This window comes from Paralichthys olivaceus, chromosome 24 (assembly GCF_024713975.1).
Source record: "Paralichthys olivaceus isolate ysfri-2021 chromosome 24, ASM2471397v2, whole genome shotgun sequence".
Lineage (NCBI taxonomy): Eukaryota > Metazoa > Chordata > Actinopteri > Pleuronectiformes > Paralichthyidae > Paralichthys > Paralichthys olivaceus.
This window is the reverse complement of record NC_091116.1, coordinates 2,050,417-2,072,029: the sequence shown is the minus strand read 5'-3', so window position 1 is coordinate 2,072,029 and position 21,613 is coordinate 2,050,417.

Genomic DNA, 21,613 nt, shown 5'->3' with positions numbered 1-21,613 from the left:
TTAAAAAAAATCCACTGTGTGTGTGTATGTGTGTGCAGAGGTGATAAAAGCACACACATACTTTACTCAAGTAGAGGTACAGGTACTTGTATTAAAAATAACTTGAGCTGAAGTTTAACCACTGTTTCGGCTTCTTTAACCAAGTAAAAGTATAAAAGTACAGGTTCTGAAATGTACTTTGACTTCTTTAACTGAACTACTCTTACTTCAAATAAAGTAAAAAACAATTCACTTAAACGGAGGGTTAAAGCAAAGATTTTTGAGCATGAAAAACTGTCCACAAGAAAATGAGTACAATGTATTGAATGAAGTATTTTCTTAAAAGGTCCAGTGTATAAGACTTAGGAGAAAGTGATCTATTGGCAAGAATTGAATATAAAATAATCCACCAGTGGGCAATCGTCAAAATTGTACAGATTGAACAGAATGGGCCCTGCTAGATTTAAATACTTTATATTTACATCAGGAGTGCGTCCAAACTGGACAAACTAAAGCTTTTGAGTTTTTATGTCAGCTGAAGTTCACCACAGGTTCTACTTCCCACCTCTGAGAGTGTTTATGTACATATGATATTCATTAGCGATATTCACTGCCACTAGATGTCGCACTAGCAGCAGTATCTCAAACCATAGCAAATGTGGAGGTAATCCTGTAATTCTCCATTTACTTTAATTAAATCTCAATAGGTATATGTTTATATCAGTGATGTAAGTGTGGATATTTCAGTGGATACGATGCATGGTGCTAAAAAGGGAACCTTTTTATTAAGAGCACCTGCTAAAATGCAAAAATTAGACTTTTTTTCTTTTAATTTTTTCTTTGCCCAAACAACACCTAGCATAATATAAGGAGATTCACTTGGGGGTTGGGGGTTTACAGATAGCAAGTGGCTGATCCCTTATTCAGTAGAACATGTAACTTGTACAATGCTCAATTATATAGATATCCATTTCAGATTTCTGCAACATACTTTGTAATTTTATCCATAATTAATTATGAAAATAAATCCAGTTTATGATTTGTGATATATGACAATTTGATTCTGTGTGCTCAGCTACCGATAGGTTTATGGGTGCTCGTCAGTCACCCACCAATCACAGCCCATTCTCTCACCAAAGTGGTCTCTTTAAATACGACCTCAACATTAAATTTCTCATATTCTAATACTAGAGCATATTCATGTTATGGTTGTAATGTTTACTGTCAGTTGCAGCACTTAGAGAACAGTATTTTTGTTTATTCTTGTGTTTTTATGTTCAAAAAGTTATTCTAACACCAGCAGCAGTAAGAGCATGTGTAGTTACCCTAACCAGACATTTGAACCCAAAAGGCTCCAAATTTGATCTTTTGACCTGCAACACCCAGAGCTTTTTTTTTTTTTCAATTATCTTTTTTATTGATTCCACATATCAATATTCCATCAATATTTTACATAATGTGTATAATTTTACAACAGTATAAAACATTCCTATACTTCCACCGCAGAGCAGAGACATAATTGGACATGAATTCTCAAGTAAAGTTACAGTAGAGTAAATGTGAAGTAAAATGAACCGCTTTTTCACTCTTGTCCTTATTTTCACACCTCTCCTGCATTGTTCCTTGTCTCCTGATTGGGGTAAACATATCAAATAAATAAATGAACAATAAACAAGTTTGTAGCCTGAACCAAGGGGGTCAACACTCTGCAATACACACTGTCCTTATTGCACAAAGTCTACTCTCAATGGAGACACAAAATCAATCCAGTTTTCCCAGTAGTTTTTAAAAGTTTCTGATTTTAGTCTAGCTGAGAAAGTCAGCTTCTCCATTCTATATATATCGAGCATTACATCTACCCAATCCTCTATTTTTGGTGGATCTTTTTTTAGCCATTTTCTGGTGATGGCCTTTTTAGCCACCACCACCATTATTCGAAATATGTATTTAATCTCCTGGTTCTCTTTTCCCAAATATAAAACTTCAAATGAAAGTGGAATTTGCACTTTCAGAATTGTTTCCATACTCTTCTTTAACTCTTGCCAAAAAGGTATAATACAAGGGCATCCCCAAAAGATATGAAAATGGTTGGCCTTATTTTCCCCACACAGTCTCCAACGTCGTGTGTCTTGAGATTTCTGTTGTGTTGGTGTAATAAAGTATCTTACAATGTTCTTCCAACCATATTCTCTACATGAGAGGGAGCATGTTGTTTTCCACTGTCCTTCATTTATCTTGTCCCATTCCTCCTCTGATAACGTGCGAACGAGCTGAACACGTTCTTCAATAGGTTCAACAACAACCCCCCCACCCCCAGCGGACCCTCCACTGCCTCTACAACTGCCTCTACTGCTTCTCAGAGCAACAACCCCCCACCTCCCCCCATCATCCTCTGCCCCACACCACACCCGTCACCATCTCCCCCCACCCCTCCGCTGGCTTTCACCACAGACTTTTTCACACCTCCCACCCCCAGGACATCCTCACATCACCCACAGTCCCCCACCACCACCACCTCCTGCAACACACACCTCTTTGCACCACCCTCAAACCCACCACTGACATCCCCTACCCTCCAGTCTGGACTACACATCACAGCCAGCCAGGTGAGGAGAGAGCTGGAGAGGCTCAAACAGAGGAAAGCTGCTGGACCGGACCGCATCAGCCCTCGTGTGCTGAAGGCATGTTCCAGCCAGCTCTGTGGAGTTCTCCAGCACCTCTTCAACCTGAGCCTACACCTTCAGAGAGTGCCAGTGCTCTGGAAAACATCCTGCCTGGTCCCAGTGCCCAAAAAAGGACATCCTGCTGCACTGGAGGACTACAGGCCGGTGGCACTGACCTCTCACATCATGAAGGTCATGGAGAGACTGGTATTGGCACACCTCAGACCACTGGTGTGCCCATCACAAGACCCCCTGCAGTTTGCATATCAGCCCCATGTTGGGGTTGATGATGCAATCATCTACCTGCTGCAGAAGGCCTACTCCTCCCTGGACAGACCCAACACCTCAGTCCGGATCATGTTTTTTGATTTCTCCAGCGCCTTCAACACCATCCAGCCCAGACTGCTGAAGGCCAAACTGGAGGGCACGCGGGTGAGTGCTCCCCTCATCACTTGGGTCGATGACTATCTGACGGGCAGACCACAGTTTGTGAGATTACAGAATTGTGTGTCTGATCGTCTGATCAGTAACATCGGGGCCCCCCAGGGAACTGTACTGTCCCCCTTCCTCTTCACCACATACACTGCTGATTTTAAGCACTGCACTGAGTCGTGTCATCTGCAGAAGTTCTCTGATGACACAGCCATTGTGGGGTGTATTGAGGGCGGGAGGCAGGCTGAGTACAGGGACCTGGTCGACCGCTTTGTGAAGTGGTGTGGGGAGAACCGCCTGCAGCTCAACGTGGAGAAGACGAAGGAGATGGTGGTGGATTTCAGGAGGAACAAGCCCCTGCCCTCTCCTGTCTGCATCGGTGGGACGGATGTGGAGGTGGTACCTGCATACAAGTACCTCGGTATCACATTGGACAATAAACTGGACTGGTCCACCCACACAGAGGCCGTCTACAAGAAGGGCCTGAGCCGGCTTTACTTCCTGAGGAGGCTCGGGTCCTTCAATGTCTGGAACAAAATGCCCGCAGATGTTCTATCAGTCTGTTGTGGCGAGCACCATCTTCTTTGCTGTGGTGTCCTGGGGTGCGGGCATCAGGACAAAGGATGCCAACAACAACAACAGGAGGTGGTGGAGAACAGGATGCTGGCAATCATGGACAATCCCTCTCACCCCCTCCACAAAACACTGGACAAGCTAAAGAGCAGCTTCAGCCACAGGCTCATCCAACCCCGCTGCTCTAAGGAGCGATACAGGAAATCGTTCATTCCAAGCGCAATAAGACTCTATAACTCATCTACCTCTGTCAGAGCCACCATCACAGAACTGCACTAACATACCTGTCACCCTTGCACCATGTACCCTGTACTACACTACGCCCCATATACTGGAACATTTACTTCTGTGATATGTGTTAATTAAACCATTTTGATATTACAGACCATTTTATACAATAATATTGTCTTTTGCACACCCAGTCTACATATTCTTACACTGATAGTATATTGTATAGTCAAGTACTTATATTTATACCCTACTATATACTATATATCATATCATATTATATCATACTCTGTATATTCTCTGTATATTCTTCGTATATATAAGTCTATATACACATATTTATACATGTGTACATGTTACTATTATTATATTATTACTACTACTATTACTATTATTATTATATATACTGTTGCTGCCATTATTACTATATACTGCTATTATATTGGTATAAGTACTATCTATATAAATATATATTATGTTATATTGTATACTATATATATATATATATATATATATATATATATATATATATATATATACTGTACTACTATTCTTATATACTGTCTAACAATAACATTACCATCATATCATCATTACTATTACCATCATATTGCCACTGCACTACTTGTCTGCCTATTCATCTTGTGTTTCTGTTTTTGTTCATTTTTACCTCAATGTTTTGTTTTGTTCTATTGTATTGTGTTTTGTTGTGTTCTGATATACGAGCTGCTATGACAACTTAATTTCCCTCCGGGGATGAATAAAGTAATCTATCTATCTATCTATCTAACTGCCACCCAGCCTCTTTTCCCCCCTTTTCTTTTATATATGTCATATTGTTACCCTTTAATCTTTCCACTTCTTTATATAGTTTTGTGATTAGTTTCTTTCCCTGGTCTGAATCATATGCTGAGATAAAGAACTTAATGATTCCTGACTCAGGCTCATCTGAATTAAACTTTTTTATAGTTTTCTCCATATAATGCCGCATCTGTAGATATCTGTATAAATCTTGATTGTTTAATCCATACCGATTTTTTAGATCCTGAAAACTTTTGATGGTCTTCTTTTTAAAAAGTTCCCAAAATATTTTTGGTCCCGCGTCCCATCTACTGAATCTACTATCTGCTGTGTTTGGTGTGAAGTCTGAATCATATGCGATTCATCTCAATACCTTACTCTCTTCAATCACTTTATTCTTTGATATAATCTCAAGAAATTCCCTGTCTGCCCCTGCTGCCTTCTAGCCGTATAACGTTATTAAAAACAAGCAAGATCTTACCTTTGCACTTTTCCTGCCACACAGGGAAAGACAACGCCTCCACGACACACACAAATGAAACTTATCTCTCTCTCACGTGTCTGTGTGTGTGTGTGTGTGTGTGTGTGTGTGTGTGTGTGTGCGTCGGGTCAGATCAAGGTGGTCAGCGGGACCTTTCACGTGACTCCTGCATTTAGAGACGCGGTCTTTCCCTGCGTGGAGTTGGAGAGAGCAAGCGACCTTCGGTGACCACGGACAATGATATTCCGGCTGAAATCTTGATACGGACACACAGGGGATGCAGAGGACGCAAAAAACTACGGAGGAAAAGGCGAGTCTTCCCTCCATTGTCATGGGAAACGTGAGATCGCTGGGGAATAAGATGGACGAGCTGACTGCACTGGTCCAAAGTCAGAAGGAGTATCGTGAGTGTAGTTTAATATGCTTTACGGAGACATGGCTGCACCAGGATGTTCCCGACGAAAACACCACCATCAAGGGCTTCCATACTGTGCGCGTGGACAGAGACAGCGTTCAGAGCGGTAAGCGCAAAGGAGGGGGTCTTTGCAGGCGACTGAAAGACCGCGTCTCTAAATGCAGGTGTCACATGAAAGGTCCCGCTGATCACCTTGATCTGACCCGACACACACAGACACGTGAGAGAGAGAGAGAGATAAGTTTCATTTCTGATGAAAGTGTGTGTCGTGGAGGCGTGGTCTTCCCCTGTGTAGGAGAGGTGTATAGGCTGGTAAGATCTTTTTTGTTTTTTAATTTTTAATAACGTTATATGGATTACATTATAGCGTAACGAGTTGATATGATGCGGAGCTCCCTGTGTTGTTTTCCAATTGCTGGTGGAAGTGAAGGGGGTTAACCCCGCAGTAAGCAACATCACCTTCGGCCCTGGATGGAACACACCTCTGGCTACGACCGGTGAGCTGAAGCAGGAACGATTAACAAGAGGAAAGTGACTGAAGGAAAGTGTGAAAGACATTCACAGATTCAGACTTTTCGGATCAATAGCAGACTTGCAAGGGGATTCGTATCAAGTTACATTGTGAAACCTTTCAGGTAATGCAATAACTTTATTACAGTTTCCCTTTTTCCAAATGAACAACTGAGACGATCCCTCATGTGATTAGTTTATCATTAATACCACGGTCATTTAATACTCCACTTCAACTCTTCTTTACCCATCTTTCACACTTTACTGCAGTAATTTCCTCCTGTCCTCAACCAGAAATATGTCACGCTATAATGTGATCCGTATAATGTTATTAAAAATGTATAAAACACCCCACACTTGAGAACAAACACAGTTAAGATCTGTTGTTATATAGATAGTATGCTTGAATGTTGTTATATAGTATTGTTTGCAGATGCTATGAATGTGTTGTTAATTTTATGACACTCAGCCCACAGTGTGGACGATCATCTGCCTGGATCATCTGGTATCAGCTCTTACTAGTTAAAATGTAAACAATAACAGTGTAAAGAAGTTATTGATTATCAATGATAGCAGCAACAATTAATATAATAAGCATTGTTGTTAATAATAATAATAATAATAGTTGTTCTCCTTCAGTTCTTGAGTCAGAGGTATCTGCAATGAGAGAGAGAAAGAGAGAGAGGGACTATGGGAGAAAAGAGACACGTCAATAACATAGTTTTTGACATTTATTAAAAAAAATAAATGAGTGTGGGGTGGGGGGGGGGCAGAGAGACAGAGAGAAGTGGAGAAGTGCTCTGTGGATGATGGGAGTTTCCCCTGCAGTCTAGACCTATAGCAGCTTAAGGGATGGTTCAGGACTCACCTGATCCAGCAAGGCTTTATCAAAAAGGAATGTTTTAAGTTTAACCGTAAATGCACAGAAGTTGTCTGCCTGGTAGCTGAATGCTCTACCTCCTGTTCTACTCTTACAGACTCTTGGAACCACAAGAGAGCCTGTGTTTTGGGAATGAAAACACCTACTGTAGATGCTTGAGAGAGAGTCTGAGCCAGGGACAGTAAATATGGTTGAGGTTCCATCAATAAGGTGAGTAATAAAAACTGTGATACCTTACAATATACTGTGATGTTAACTTTGTTCTGAGAATGTTTTTGAAATCTGTGGGGATTTATGTAGATAACATTTATTTGACAACTTGTACCATTTCTATTTGGGGGGGCAACTTCACGGCTATGCATAGTATCAAATTCTAAATCCACATTAAAAAATTGAGGAGAAAAAAATATGAAAAGATGAGGAGGGAGGTTGATTTTCATGTGATTTTTATTGTGTTGTAGACTGGTTTGTTTTAAATGTCCCCCAGGCAAAATGGAACGTGCGTAACTTGTAATGACTACAGTATCAGTATAGTGCCTGGAAAAGATAATTTTGGATACATGCCTCGAGCTGCAACTGGCAACTGACACAGAAAGTAATGCATGTAAGACACATTGTCATCATCCACAGGGTCTCCTCCTGTGTCCTTTCACCTCCCCTCTATAATGTGTATACTGATGACTGCCGCAGCTGGCATGACAACAGATTACTTTTCAAATTTGCTGATGACTCTGTGACAGTCAGTTTCCTCCATGCAGATGAGAACAACCATGGTCCCATTGTGGATTGTGTGTGTGTGGGGGGGGGGGGGTGTTTTAAGTTTAACCGTAAATGCACAGAAGTTGTCTGCCTGGTAGCTGAATGCTCTACCTCCTGTTCTACTCTTACAGACTCTTGGAACCACAAGAGAGCCTGTGTTTTGGGAATGAAAACACCTACTGTAGATGCTTGAGAGAGAGTCTGAGCCAGGGACAGTAAATATGGTTGAGGTTCCATCAATAAGGTGAGTAATAAAAAATGTGATACCTTACAATATACTGTGATGTTAACTTTGTTCTGAGAATGTTTTTGAAATCTGTGGGGATTTATGTAGATAACATTTATTTGACAACTTGTACCATTTCTATTTGGGGGGGCAACTTCACGGCTATGCTCAGTATCAAATTCTAAATCCACATTAAAAAATTGAGGAGAAAAAAATATGAAAAGATGAGGAGGGAGGTTGATTTTCATGTGATTTTTATTGTGTTGTAGACTGGTTTGTTTTAAATGTCCCCCAGGCAAAATGGAACGTGCGTAACTTGTAATGACTACAGTATCAGTATAGTGCCTGGAAAAGATAATTTTGGATACATGCCTCGAGCTGCAACTGGCAACTGACACAGAAAGTAATGCATGTAAGACACATTGTCATCATCCACAGGGTCTCCTCCTGTGTCCTTTCACCTCCCCTCTATAATGTGTATACTGATGACTGCCGCAGCTGGCATGACAACAGATTACTTTTCAAATTTGCTGATGACTCTGTGACAGTCAGTTTCCTCCATGCAGATGAGAACAACCATGGTCCCATTGTGGATTGTGTGTGTGGGGGGGGGGGGGGGTGTTTTAAGTTTAACCGTAAATGCACAGAAGTTGTCTGCCTGGTAGCTGAATGCTCTACCTCCTGTTCTACTCTTACAGACTCTTGGAACCACAAGAGAGCCTGTGTTTTGGGAATGAAAACACCTACTGTAGATGCTTGAGAGAGAGTCTGAGCCAGGGACAGTAAATATGGTTGAGGTTCCATCAATAAGGTGAGTAATAAAAACTGTGATACCTTACAATATACTGTGATGTTAACTTTGTTCTGAGAATGTTTTTGAAATCTGTGGGGATTTATGTAGATAACATTTATTTGACAACTTGTACCATTTCTATTTGGGGGGGCAACTTCACGGCTATGCTCAGTATCAAATTCTAAATCCACATTAAAAAATTGAGGAGAAAAAAATATGAAAAGATGAGGAGGGAGGTTGATTTTCATGTGATTTTTATTGTGTTGTAGACTGGTTTGTTTTAAATGTCCCCCAGGCAAAATGGAACGTGCGTAACTTGTAATGACTACAGTATCAGTATAGTGCCTGGAAAAGATAATTTTGGATACATGCCTCGAGCTGCAACTGGCAACTGACACAGAAAGTAATGCATGTAAGACACATTGTCATCATCCACAGGGTCTCCTCCTGTGTCCTTTCACCTCCCCTCTATAATGTGTATACTGATGACTGCCGCAGCTGGCATGACAACAGATTACTTTTCAAATTTGCTGATGACTCTGTGACAGTCAGTTTCCTCCATGCAGATGAGAACAACCATGGTCCCATTGTGGATTGTGTGTGTGTGGGGGGGGGGGGGTGTTTTAAGTTTAACCGTAAATGCACAGAAGTTGTCTGCCTGGTAGCTGAATGCTCTACCTCCTGTTCTACTCTTACAGACTCTTGGAACCACAAGAGAGCCTGTGTTTTGGGAATGAAAACACCTACTGTAGATGCTTGAGAGAGAGTCTGAGCCAGGGACAGTAAATATGGTTGAGGTTCCATCAATAAGGTGAGTAATAAAAAATGTGATACCTTACAATATACTGTGATGTTAACTTTGTTCTGAGAATGTTTTTGAAATCTGTGGGGATTTATGTAGATAACATTTATTTGACAACTTGTACCATTTCTATTTGGGGGGGCAACTTCACGGCTATGCTCAGTATCAAATTCTAAATCCACATTAAAAAATTGAGGAGAAAAAAATATGAAAAGATGAGGAGGGAGGTTGATTTTCATGTGATTTTTATTGTGTTGTAGACTGGTTTGTTTTAAATGTCCCCCAGGCAAAATGGAACGTGCGTAACTTGTAATGACTACAGTATCAGTATAGTGCCTGGAAAAGATAATTTTGGATACATGCCTCGAGCTGCAACTGGCAACTGACACAGAAAGTAATGCATGTAAGACACATTGTCATCATCCACAGGGTCTCCTCCTGTGTCCTTTCACCTCCCCTCTATAATGTGTATACTGATGACTGCCGCAGCTGGCATGACAACAGATTACTTTTCAAATTTGCTGATGACTCTGTGACAGTCAGTTTCCTCCATGCAGATGAGAACAACCATGGTCCCATTGTGGATTGTGTGTGTGTGGGGGGGGGGGGGTGTTTTAAGTTTAACCGTAAATGCACAGAAGTTGTCTGCCTGGTAGCTGAATGCTCTACCTCCTGTTCTACTCTTACAGACTCTTGGAACCACAAGAGAGCCTGTGTTTTGGGAATGAAAACACCTACTGTAGATGCTTGAGAGAGAGTCTGAGCCAGGGACAGTAAATATGGTTGAGGTTCCATCAATAAGGTGAGTAATAAAAACTGTGATACCTTACAATATACTGTGATGTTAACTTTGTTCTGAGAATGTTTTTGAAATCTGTGGGGATTTATGTAGATAACATTTATTTGACAACTTGTACCATTTCTATTTGGGGGGGCAACTTCACGGCTATGCTCAGTATCAAATTCTAAATCCACATTAAAAAATTGAGGAGAAAAAAATATGAAAAGATGAGGAGGGAGGTTGATTTTCATGTGATTTTTATTGTGTTGTAGACTGGTTTGTTTTAAATGTCCCCCAGGCAAAATGGAACGTGCGTAACTTGTAATGACTACAGTATCAGTATAGTGCCTGGAAAAGATAATTTTGGATACATGCCTCGAGCTGCAACTGGCAACTGACACAGAAAGTAATGCATGTAAGACACATTGTCATCATCCACAGGGTCTCCTCCTGTGTCCTTTCACCTCCCCTCTATAATATGTATACTGATGACTGCCGCAGCTGGCATGACAACAGATTACTTTTCAAATTTGCTGATGACTCTGTGACAGTCAGTTTCCTCCATGCAGATGAGAACAACCATGGTCCCATTGTGGATTGTGTGTGTGTGGGGGGGGGGGTGTTTTAAGTTTAACCGTAAATGCACAGACGTTGTCTGCCTGGTAGCTGAATGCTCTACCTCCTGTTCTACTCTTACAGACTCTTGGAACCACAAGAGAGCCTGTGTTTTGGGAATGAAAACACCTACTGTAGATGCTTGAGAGAGAGTCTGAGCCAGGGACAGTAAATATGGTTGAGGTTCCATCAATAAGGTGAGTAATAAAAAATGTGATACCTTACAATATACTGTGATGTTAACTTTGTTCTGAGAATGTTTTTGAAATCTGTGGGGATTTATGTAGATAACATTTATTTGACAACTTGTACCATTTCTATTTGGGGGGGCAACTTCACGGCTATGCATAGTATCAAATTCTAAATCCACATTAAAAAATTGAGGAGAAAAAAATATGAAAAGATGAGGAGGGAGGTTGATTTTCATGTGATTTTTATTGTGTTGTAGACTGGTTTGTTTTAAATGTCCCCCAGGCAAAATGGAACGTGCGTAACTTGTAATGACTACAGTATCAGTATAGTGCCTGGAAAAGATAATTTTGGATACATGCCTCGAGCTGCAACTGGCAACTGACACAGAAAGTAATGCATGTAAGACACATTGTCATCATCCACAGGGTCTCCTCCTGTGTCCTTTCACCTCCCCTCTATAATGTGTATACTGATGACTGCCGCAGCTGGCATGACAACAGATTACTTTTCAAATTTGCTGATGACTCTGTGACAGTCAGTTTCCTCCATGCAGATGAGAACAACCATGGTCCCATTGTGGATTGTGTGTGTGTGGGGGGGGGGGGTGTTTTAAGTTTAACCGTAAATGCACAGAAGTTGTCTGCCTGGTAGCTGAATGCTCTACCTCCTGTTCTACTCTTACAGACTCTTGGAACCACAAGAGAGCCTGTGTTTTGGGAATGAAAACACCTACTGTAGATGCTTGAGAGAGAGTCTGAGCCAGGGACAGTAAATATGGTTGAGGTTCCATCAATAAGGTGAGTAATAAAAAATGTGATACCTTACAATATACTGTGATGTTAACTTTGTTCTGAGAATGTTTTTGAAATCTGTGGGGATTTATGTAGATAACATTTATTTGACAACTTGTACCATTTCTATTTGGGGGGGCAACTTCACGGCTATGCTCAGTATCAAATTCTAAATCCACATTAAAAAATTGAGGAGAAAAAAATATGAAAAGATGAGGAGGGAGGTTGATTTTCATGTGATTTTTATTGTGTTGTAGACTGGTTTGTTTTAAATGTCCCCCAGGCAAAATGGAACGTGCGTAACTTGTAATGACTACAGTATCAGTATAGTGCCTGGAAAAGATAATTTTGGATACATGCCTCGAGCTGCAACTGGCAACTGACACAGAAAGTAATGCATGTAAGACACATTGTCATCATCCACAGGGTCTCCTCCTGTGTCCTTTCACCTCCCCTCTATAATATGTATACTGATGACTGCCGCAGCTGGCATGACAACAGATTACTTTTCAAATTTGCTGATGACTCTGTGACAGTCAGTCTCCTCCATGCAGATGAGAACAACCATGGTCCCATTGTGGATTGTGAATCTGTATTGGTGTGACTGTGCATTTTTACTACTAAATGTGACAAAAACCAAGGACATAAGTTTTAGGCATCAGTCCTCAAACTCTTAGAATACTATCATCAAGGGACATGTGGTAGACTTTGTAGAGAACTACAAGTACCTTGGGATGATTATTAACTATGATCTCTCTGATGTTCCTGATGATGGCTGTTTGTATTACAGATAGCAAGTGGCTGATCCCTTATTCAGTAGAACATGTACTTGCACAATGTAACTTGTACAATGCTCAATGATATAGATATCCATTTCAGATTTCTGCAACATACTTTGTAATTGTATCCATAATTAATTATGAAAATAAATCCAGTTTATGATTTGTGATATATGACAATTTGATTCTGACTGATCATAATTCAAGGTCAGCTTTAATTTGCCTCAATTCAAGATACTTTGTATTAAGTTTAAAGTGAGAATGTCATAGTAGAAATCCTGAACTTGAATTGTGACTAATGAAGCATTGTGTTAGTTCATGCAGGACACAGAGTCATGTGCTCAGCTACCGATAGGTTCATGGGTGCTCATCAGTCACTCACCAATCACAGCCCATTCTCTCACCAAAGCGGTCCCTTTAAATACGACCTCATCCTCACTGATCCCTGCTCAGCTATAACACTTTTAGCACTGTAATGGAAATGTTACATTTGTGTATGTATAATTGCATGAGCAAAGATATATGTGGAGGACTGACCAAATGGTTGACCAAATTGTTCATCTAAAAGTGCAACTTTAAGGTTTACGATGGTGGCTTACTGACTGACTCCCAGCAGACCTCAGTTTACACACTGTCTCCTTCCATTAGACAGACAATCCCCATTCCCGCAGCTTGTCAATATTATTCAAAGGTTTATTGTAAAGTTGTTTAATGTTGTAAATAGATATTTAAGGACCCGTGACTTGCCAATTCATTTACATGAAATACTAAGATGACCACATCCTCTCTTAGAGGATGCAGGCTTATGCTCCTGGTAAATATGCCAGAAGTAACAAGTTTGCAAAACAGGAAGTGCTGGATGACGCCCAGCCTCACAGGCCTTTGTCTTTGACATTTCCTCAATAGAATAACAGAAGAAATTTGAATATCCTTTTATCTTTCAACAACATAAAAAGAGAGGATGGCACAGTGTTAAATAAACATCTGCCCCCAGCTGGTAAATTTAAAGAGAACAATTAATCCTGATGACTTTGTGAGAATTATGGTGTTAGGTATCGATCTTCACATTTTATCGGAGGTGATCATTTTTGTCAGTGAATAATTACTTAAGAAAGAGTAATTGTTTTCTTATTGTCTTGAACTCTCCCTCAGCTCTCTCTCTTTCCAATTCATGTCCATCACTGTGGTGTAAAGGCAATTTCATTATTAACTGAACATAATAACAAATCCATGTTGCTGTTTAAACTCTGCAATAAATCTGCAGAAAGAGCATGGCCAGTGTAGTTCACCTAGTTCATTGCCATTGCAGGACTTTTTAAAATCCAGCACATAGGTTTTTGAGCATGAACTGTACATTCATGCTGTACTCTAAAGTCTTGCCACAGCATCATAACCGGGTTCAAGTTGAGAGCTAACATTTGGTGTTTGTCCTGATGCCTATGTAAATACGTGCTCAGGACATTATGTGTTGCTCTACAAATTGTTTGGAGTGTCCAGTCAGTTGTATTGGCAGTTTGCTACTGCATGGCGTGAGTTTTATTTGCTTTGCAGCTTGTTTTTTCGAATTTAACTGTTGCTTGTGGGTATCGTTGTGTTATTGCGAAGTTGTGCTCTCCCTGTTGTTAAAAAAAATCCACTGTGTGTGTGTATGTGTGTGCAGAGGTGATAAAAGCACACACATACTTTACTCAAGTAGAGGTACAGGTACTTGTATTAAAAATAACTTGAGCTGAAGTTTAACCACTGTTTCGGCTTCTTTAACCAAGTAAAAGTATAAAAGTACAGGTTCTGAAATGTACTTTGACTTCTTTAACTGAACTACTCTTACTTCAAATAAAGTAAAAAACAATTCACTTAAACGGAGGGTTAAAGCAAAGATTTTTGAGCATGAAAAACTGTCCACAAGAAAATGAGTACAATGTATTGAATGAAGTATTTTCTTAAAAGGTCCAGTGTATAAGACTTAGGAGAAAGTGATCTATTGGCAAGAATTGAATATAAAATAATCCACCAGTGGGCAATCGTCAAAATTGTACAGATTGAACAGAATGGGCCCTGCTAGATTTAAATACTTTATATTTACATCAGGAGTGCGTCCAAACTGGACAAACTAAAGCTTTTGAGTTTTTATGTCAGCTGAAGTTCACCACAGGTTCTACTTCCCACCTCTGAGAGTGTTTATGTACATATGATATTCATTAGCGATATTCACTGCCACTAGATGTCGCACTAGCAGCAGTATCTCAAACCATAGCAAATGTGGAGGTAATCCTGTAATTCTCCATTTACTTTAATTAAATCTCAATAGGTATATGTTTATATCAGTGATGTAAGTGTGGATATTTCAGTGGATACGATGCATGGTGCTAAAAAGGGAACCTTTTTATTAAGAGCACCTGCTAAAATGCAAAAATTAGACTTTTTTTCTTTTAATTTTTTCTTTGCCCAAACAACACCTAGCATAATATAAGGAGATTCACTTGGGGGTTGGGGGTTTACAGATAGCAAGTGGCTGATCCCTTATTCAGTAGAACATGTAACTTGTACAATGCTCAATTATATAGATATCCATTTCAGATTTCTGCAACATACTTTGTAATTTTATCCATAATTAATTATGAAAATAAATCCAGTTTATGATTTGTGATATATGACAATTTGATTCTGTGTGCTCAGCTACCGATAGGTTTATGGGTGCTCGTCAGTCACCCACCAATCACAGCCCATTCTCTCACCAAAGTGGTCTCTTTAAATACGACCTCAACATTAAATTTCTCATATTCTAATACTAGAGCATATTCATGTTATGGTTGTAATGTTTACTGTCAGTTGCAGCACTTAGAGAACAGTATTTTTGTTTATTCTTGTGTTTTTATGTTCAAAAAGTTATTCTAACACCAGCAGCAGTAAGAGCATGTGTAGTTACCCTAACCAGACATTTGAACCCAAAAGGCTCCAAATTTGATCTTTTGACCTGCAACACCCGAGCTTTTTTTTTTTTTCAATTATCTTTTTTATTGATTCCACATATCAATATTCCATCAATATTTTACATAATGTGTATAATTTTACAACAGTATAAAACATTCCTATACTTCCACCGCAGAGCAGAGACATAATTGGACATGAATTCTCAAGTAAAGTTACAGTAGAGTAAATGTGAAGTAAAATGAACCGCTTTTTCACTCTTGTCCTTATTTTCACACCTCTCCTGCATTGTTCCTTGTCTCCTGATTGGGGTAAACATATCAAATAAATAAATGAACAATAAACAAGTTTGTAGCCTGAACCAAGGGGGTCAACACTCTGCAATACACACTGTCCTTATTGCACAAAGTCTACTCTCAATGGAGACACAAAATCAATCGAGTTTTCCCAGTAGTTTTTAAAAGTTTCTGATTTTAGTCTAGCTGAGAAAGTCAGCTTCTCCATTCTATATATATCGAGCATTACATCTACCCAATCCTCTATTTTTGGTGGATCTTTTTTTAGCCATTTTCTGGTGATGGCCTTTTTAGCCACCACCACCATTATTCGAAATATGTATTTAATCTCCTGGTTCTCTTTTCCCAAATATAAAACTTCAAATGAAAGTGGAATTTGCACTTTCAGAATTGTTTCCATACTCTTCTTTAACTCTTGCCAAAAAGGTATAATACAAGGGCATCCCCAAAAGATATGAAAATGGTTGGCCTTATTTTCCCCACACAGTCTCCAACGTCGTGTGTCTTGAGATTTCTGTTGTGTTGGTGTAATAAAGTATCTTACAATGTTCTTCCAACCATATTCTCTACATGAGAGGGAGCATGTTGTTTTCCACTGTCCTTCATTTACCTTGTCCCATTCCTCCTCTGATAACGTGCGAACGAGCTGAACACGTTCTTCAATAGGTTCAACAACAACCCCCCCACCCCCAGCGGACCCTCCACTGCCTCTACGACTGCCTCTACTGCTTCTCAGAGCAACAACCCCCCACCTCCCCCCATCATCCTCTGCCCCACACCACACCCGTCACCATCTCCCCCCACCCCTCCGCTGGCTTTCACCACAGACTTTTTCACACCTCCCACCCCCAGGACATCCTCACATCACCCACAGTCCCCCACCACCACCACCTCCTGCAACACACACCTCTTTGCACCACCCTCAAACCCACCACTGACATCCCCTACCCTCCAGTCTGGACTACACATCACAGCCAGCCAGGTGAGGAGAGAGCTGGAGAGGCTCAAACAGAGGAAAGCTGCTGGACCGGACCGCATCAGCCCTCGTGTGCTGAAGGCATGTTCCAGCCAGCTCTGTGGAGTTCTCCAGCACCTCTTCAACCTGAGCCTACACCTTCAGAGAGTGCCAGTGCTCTGGAAAACATCCTGCCTGGTCCCAGTGCCCAAAAAAGGACATCCTGCTGCACTGGAGGACTACAGGCCGGTGGCACTGACCTCTCACATCATGAAGGTCATGGAGAGACTGGTATTGGCACACCTCAGACCACTGGTGTGCCCATCACAAGACCCCCTGCAGTTTGCATATCAGCCCCATGTTGGGGTTGATGATGCAATCATCTACCTGCTGCAGAAGGCCTACTCCTCCCTGGACAGACCCAACACCTCAGTCCGGATCATGTTTTTTGATTTCTCCAGCGCCTTCAACACCATCCAGCCCAGACTGCTGAAGGCCAAACTGGAGGGCACGCGGGTGAGTGCTCCCCTCATCACTTGGGTCGATGACTATCTGACGGGCAGACCACAGTTTGTGAGATTACAGAATTGTGTGTCTGATCGTCTGATCAGTAACATCGGGGCCCCCCAGGGAACTGTACTGTCCCCCTTCCTCTTCACCACATACACTGCTGATTTTAAGCACTGCACTGAGTCGTGTCATCTGCAGAAGTTCTCTGATGACACAGCCATTGTGGGGTGTATTGAGGGCGGGAGGGAGGCTGAGTACAGGGACCTGGTCGACCGCTTTGTGAAGTGGTGTGGGGAGAACCGCCTGCAGCTCAACGTGGAGAAGACGAAGGAGATGGTGGTGGATTTCAGGAGGAACAAGCCCCTGCCCTCTCCTGTCTGCATCGGTGGGACGGATGTGGAGGTGGTACCTGCATACAAGTACCTCGGTATCACATTGGACAATAAACTGGACTGGTCCACCCACACAGAGGCCGTCTACAAGAAGGGCCTGAGCCGGCTTTACTTCCTGAGGAGGCTCGGGTCCTTCAATGTCTGGAACAAAATGCCCGCAGATGTTCTATCAGTCTGTTGTGGCGAGCACCATCTTCTTTGCTGTGGTGTCCTGGGGTGCGGGCATCAGGACAAAGGATGCCAACAGACTGAACAAAATCATAAGGAAAGCAGAGTCTGTGGTTGGCTCTAAGCTTGTCACCATGGAGGAGGTGGTGGAGAACAGGATGCTGGCAATCATGGACAATCCCTCTCACCCCCTCCACAAAACACTGGACAAGCTAAAGAGCAGCTTCAGCCACAGGCTCATCCAACCCCGCTGCTCTAAGGAGCGATACAGGAAATCGTTCATTCCAACCGCAATAAGACTCTATAACTCATCTACCTCTGTCAGAGCCACCATCACAGAACTGCACTAACATACCTGTCACCCTTGCACCATGTACCCTGTACTACACTACGCCCCATATACTGGAACATTTACTTCTGTGATATGTGTTAATTAAACCATTTTGATATTACAGACCATTTTATACAATAATATTGTCTTTTGCACACCCAGTCTACATATTCTTACACTGATAGTATATTGTATAGTCAAGTACTTATATTTATACCCTACTATATACTATATATCATATCATATTATATCATACTCTGTATATTCTCTGTATATTCTTCGTATATATAAGTCTATATACACATATTTATACATGTGTACATGTTATTATTATTATATTATTACTACTACTATTACTATTATTATTATATATACTGTTGCTGCCATTATTACTATATACTGCTATTATATTGGTATAAGTACTATCTATATAAATATATATTATGTTATATTGTATACTATATATATATATATATATATATATATATATATATATATATATATATATACTGTACTACTATTCTTATATACTGTCTAACAATAACATTACCATCATATCATCATTACTATTACCATCATATTGCCACTGCACTACTTGTCTGCCTATTCATCTTGTGTTTCTGTTTTTGTTCATTTTTACCTCAATGTTTTGTTTTGTTCTATTGTATTGTGTTTTGTTGTGTTCTGATATACGAGCTGCTATGACAACTTAATTTCCCTCCGGGGATGAATAAAGTAATCTATCTATCTATCTATCTAACTGCCACCCAGCCTCTTTTCCCCCCTTTTCTTTTATATATGTCATATTGTTACCCTTTAATCTTTCCACTTCTTTATATAGTTTTGTGATTAGTTTCTTTCCCTGGTCTGAATCATATGCTGAGATAAAGAACTTAATGATTCCTGACTCAGGCTCATCTGAATTAAACTTTTTTATAGTTTTCTCCATATAATGCCGCATCTGTAGATATCTGTATAAATCTTGATTGTTTAATCCATACCGATTTTTTAGATCCTGAAAACTTTTGATGGTCTTCTTTTTAAAAAGTTCCCAAAATATTTTTGGTCCCGCGTCCCATCTACTGAATCTACTATCTGCTGTGTTTGGTGTGAAGTCTGAATCATATGCGATTCATCTCAATACCTTACTCTCTTCAATCACTTTATTCTTTGATATAATCTCAAGAAATTCCCTGTCTGCCCCTGCTGCCTTCTAGCCGTATAACGTTATTAAAAACAAGCAAGATCTTACCTTTGCACTTTTCCTGCCACACAGGGAAAGACAACGCCTCCACGACACACACAAATGAAACTTATCTCTCTCTCACGTGTCTGTGTGTGTGTGTGTGTGTGTGTGTGTGTGTGTGTGTGTGTGTGTGTGTGTGTGTGTGTGCGTCGGGTCAGATCAAGGTGGTCAGCGGGACCTTTCACGTGACTCCTGCATTTAGAGACGCGGTCTTTCCCTGCGTGGAGTTGGAGAGAGCAAGCGACCTTCGGTGACCACGGACAATGATATTCCGGCTGAAATCTTGATACGGACACACAGGGGATGCAGAGGACGCAAAAAACTACGGAGGAAAAGGCGAGTCTTCCCTCCATTGTCATGGGAAACGTGAGATCGCTGGGGAATAAGATGGACGAGCTGACTGCACTGGTCCAAAGTCAGAAGGAGTATCGTGAGTGTAGTTTAATATGCTTTACGGAGACATGGCTGCACCAGGATGTTCCCGACGAAAACACCACCATCAAGGGCTTCCATACTGTGCGCGTGGACAGAGACAGCGTTCAGAGCGGTAAGCGCAAAGGAGGGGGTCTTTGCAGGCGACTGAAAGACCGCGTCTCTAAATGCAGGTGTCACATGAAAGGTCCCGCTGATCACCTTGATCTGACCCGACACACACAGACACGTGAGAGAGAGAGAGAGAGATAAGTTTCATTTCTGATGAAAGTGTGTGTCGTGGAGGCGTGGTCTTCCCCTGTGTAGGAGAGGTGTATAGGCTGGTAAGATCTTTTTTGTTTTTTAATTTTTAATAACGTTATATGGATTACATTATAGCGTAACGAGTTGATATGATGCGGAGCTCCCTGTGTTGTTTTCCAATTGCTGGTGGAAGTGAAGGGGGTTAACCCCGCAGTAAGCAACATCACCTTCGGCCCTGGATGGAACACACCTCTGGCTACGACCGGTGAGCTGAAGCAGGAACGATTAACAAGAGGAAAGTGACTGAAGGAAAGTGTGAAAGACATTCACAGATTCAGACTTTTCGGATCAATAGCAGACTCGCAAGGGGATTCGTATCAAGTTACATTGTGAAACCTTTCAGGTAATGCAATAACTTTATTACAGTTTCCCTTTTTCCAAATGAACAACTGAGACGATCCCTCATGTGATTAGTTTATCATTAATACCACGGTCATTTTATACTCTACTTCAGCTCTTCTTTACCCATCTTTCACACTTTACTGCAGTAATTTCCTCCTGTCCTCAACCAGAAATATGTCACGCTATAATGTGATCCGTATAATGTTATTAAAAATGTATAAAACACCCCACACTTGAGAACAAACACAGTTAAGATCTGTTGTTATATAGATAGTATGCTTGAATGTTGTTATATAGTATTGTTTGCAGATGCTATGAATGTGTTGTTAATTTTATGACACTCAGCCCACAGTGTGGACGATCATCTGCCTGGATCATCTGGTATCAGCTCTTACTAGTTAAAATGTAAACAATAACAGTGTAAAGAAGTTATTGATTATCAATGATAGCAGCAACAATTAATATAACAAGCATTGTTGTTAATAATAATAATAATAATAGTTGTTCTCCTTCAGTTCTTGAGTCAGAGGTATCTGCAATGAGAGAGAGAAAGAGAGAGAGGGACTATGGGAGAAAAGAGACACGTCAATAACATAGTTTTTGACATTTATTAAAAAAAATAAATGAGTGTGGGGTGGGGGGGGGGGGGCAGAGAGACAGAGAGAAGTGGAGAAGTGCTCTGTGGATGATGGGAGTTTCCCCTGCAGTCTAGACCTATAGCAGCTTAAGGGATGGTTCAGGACTCACCTGATCCAGCAAGGCTTTATCAAAAAGGAATGTTTTAAGTTTAACCGTAAATGCACAGAAGTTGTCTGCCTGGTAGCTGAATGCTCTACCTCCTGTTCTACTCTTACAGACTCTTGGAACCACAAGAGAGCCTGTGTTTTGGGAATGAAAACACCTACTGTAGATGCTTGAGAGAGAGTCTGAGCCAGGGACAGTAAATATGGTTGAGGTTCCATCAATAAGGTGAGTAATAAAAAATGTGATACCTTACAATATACTGTGAT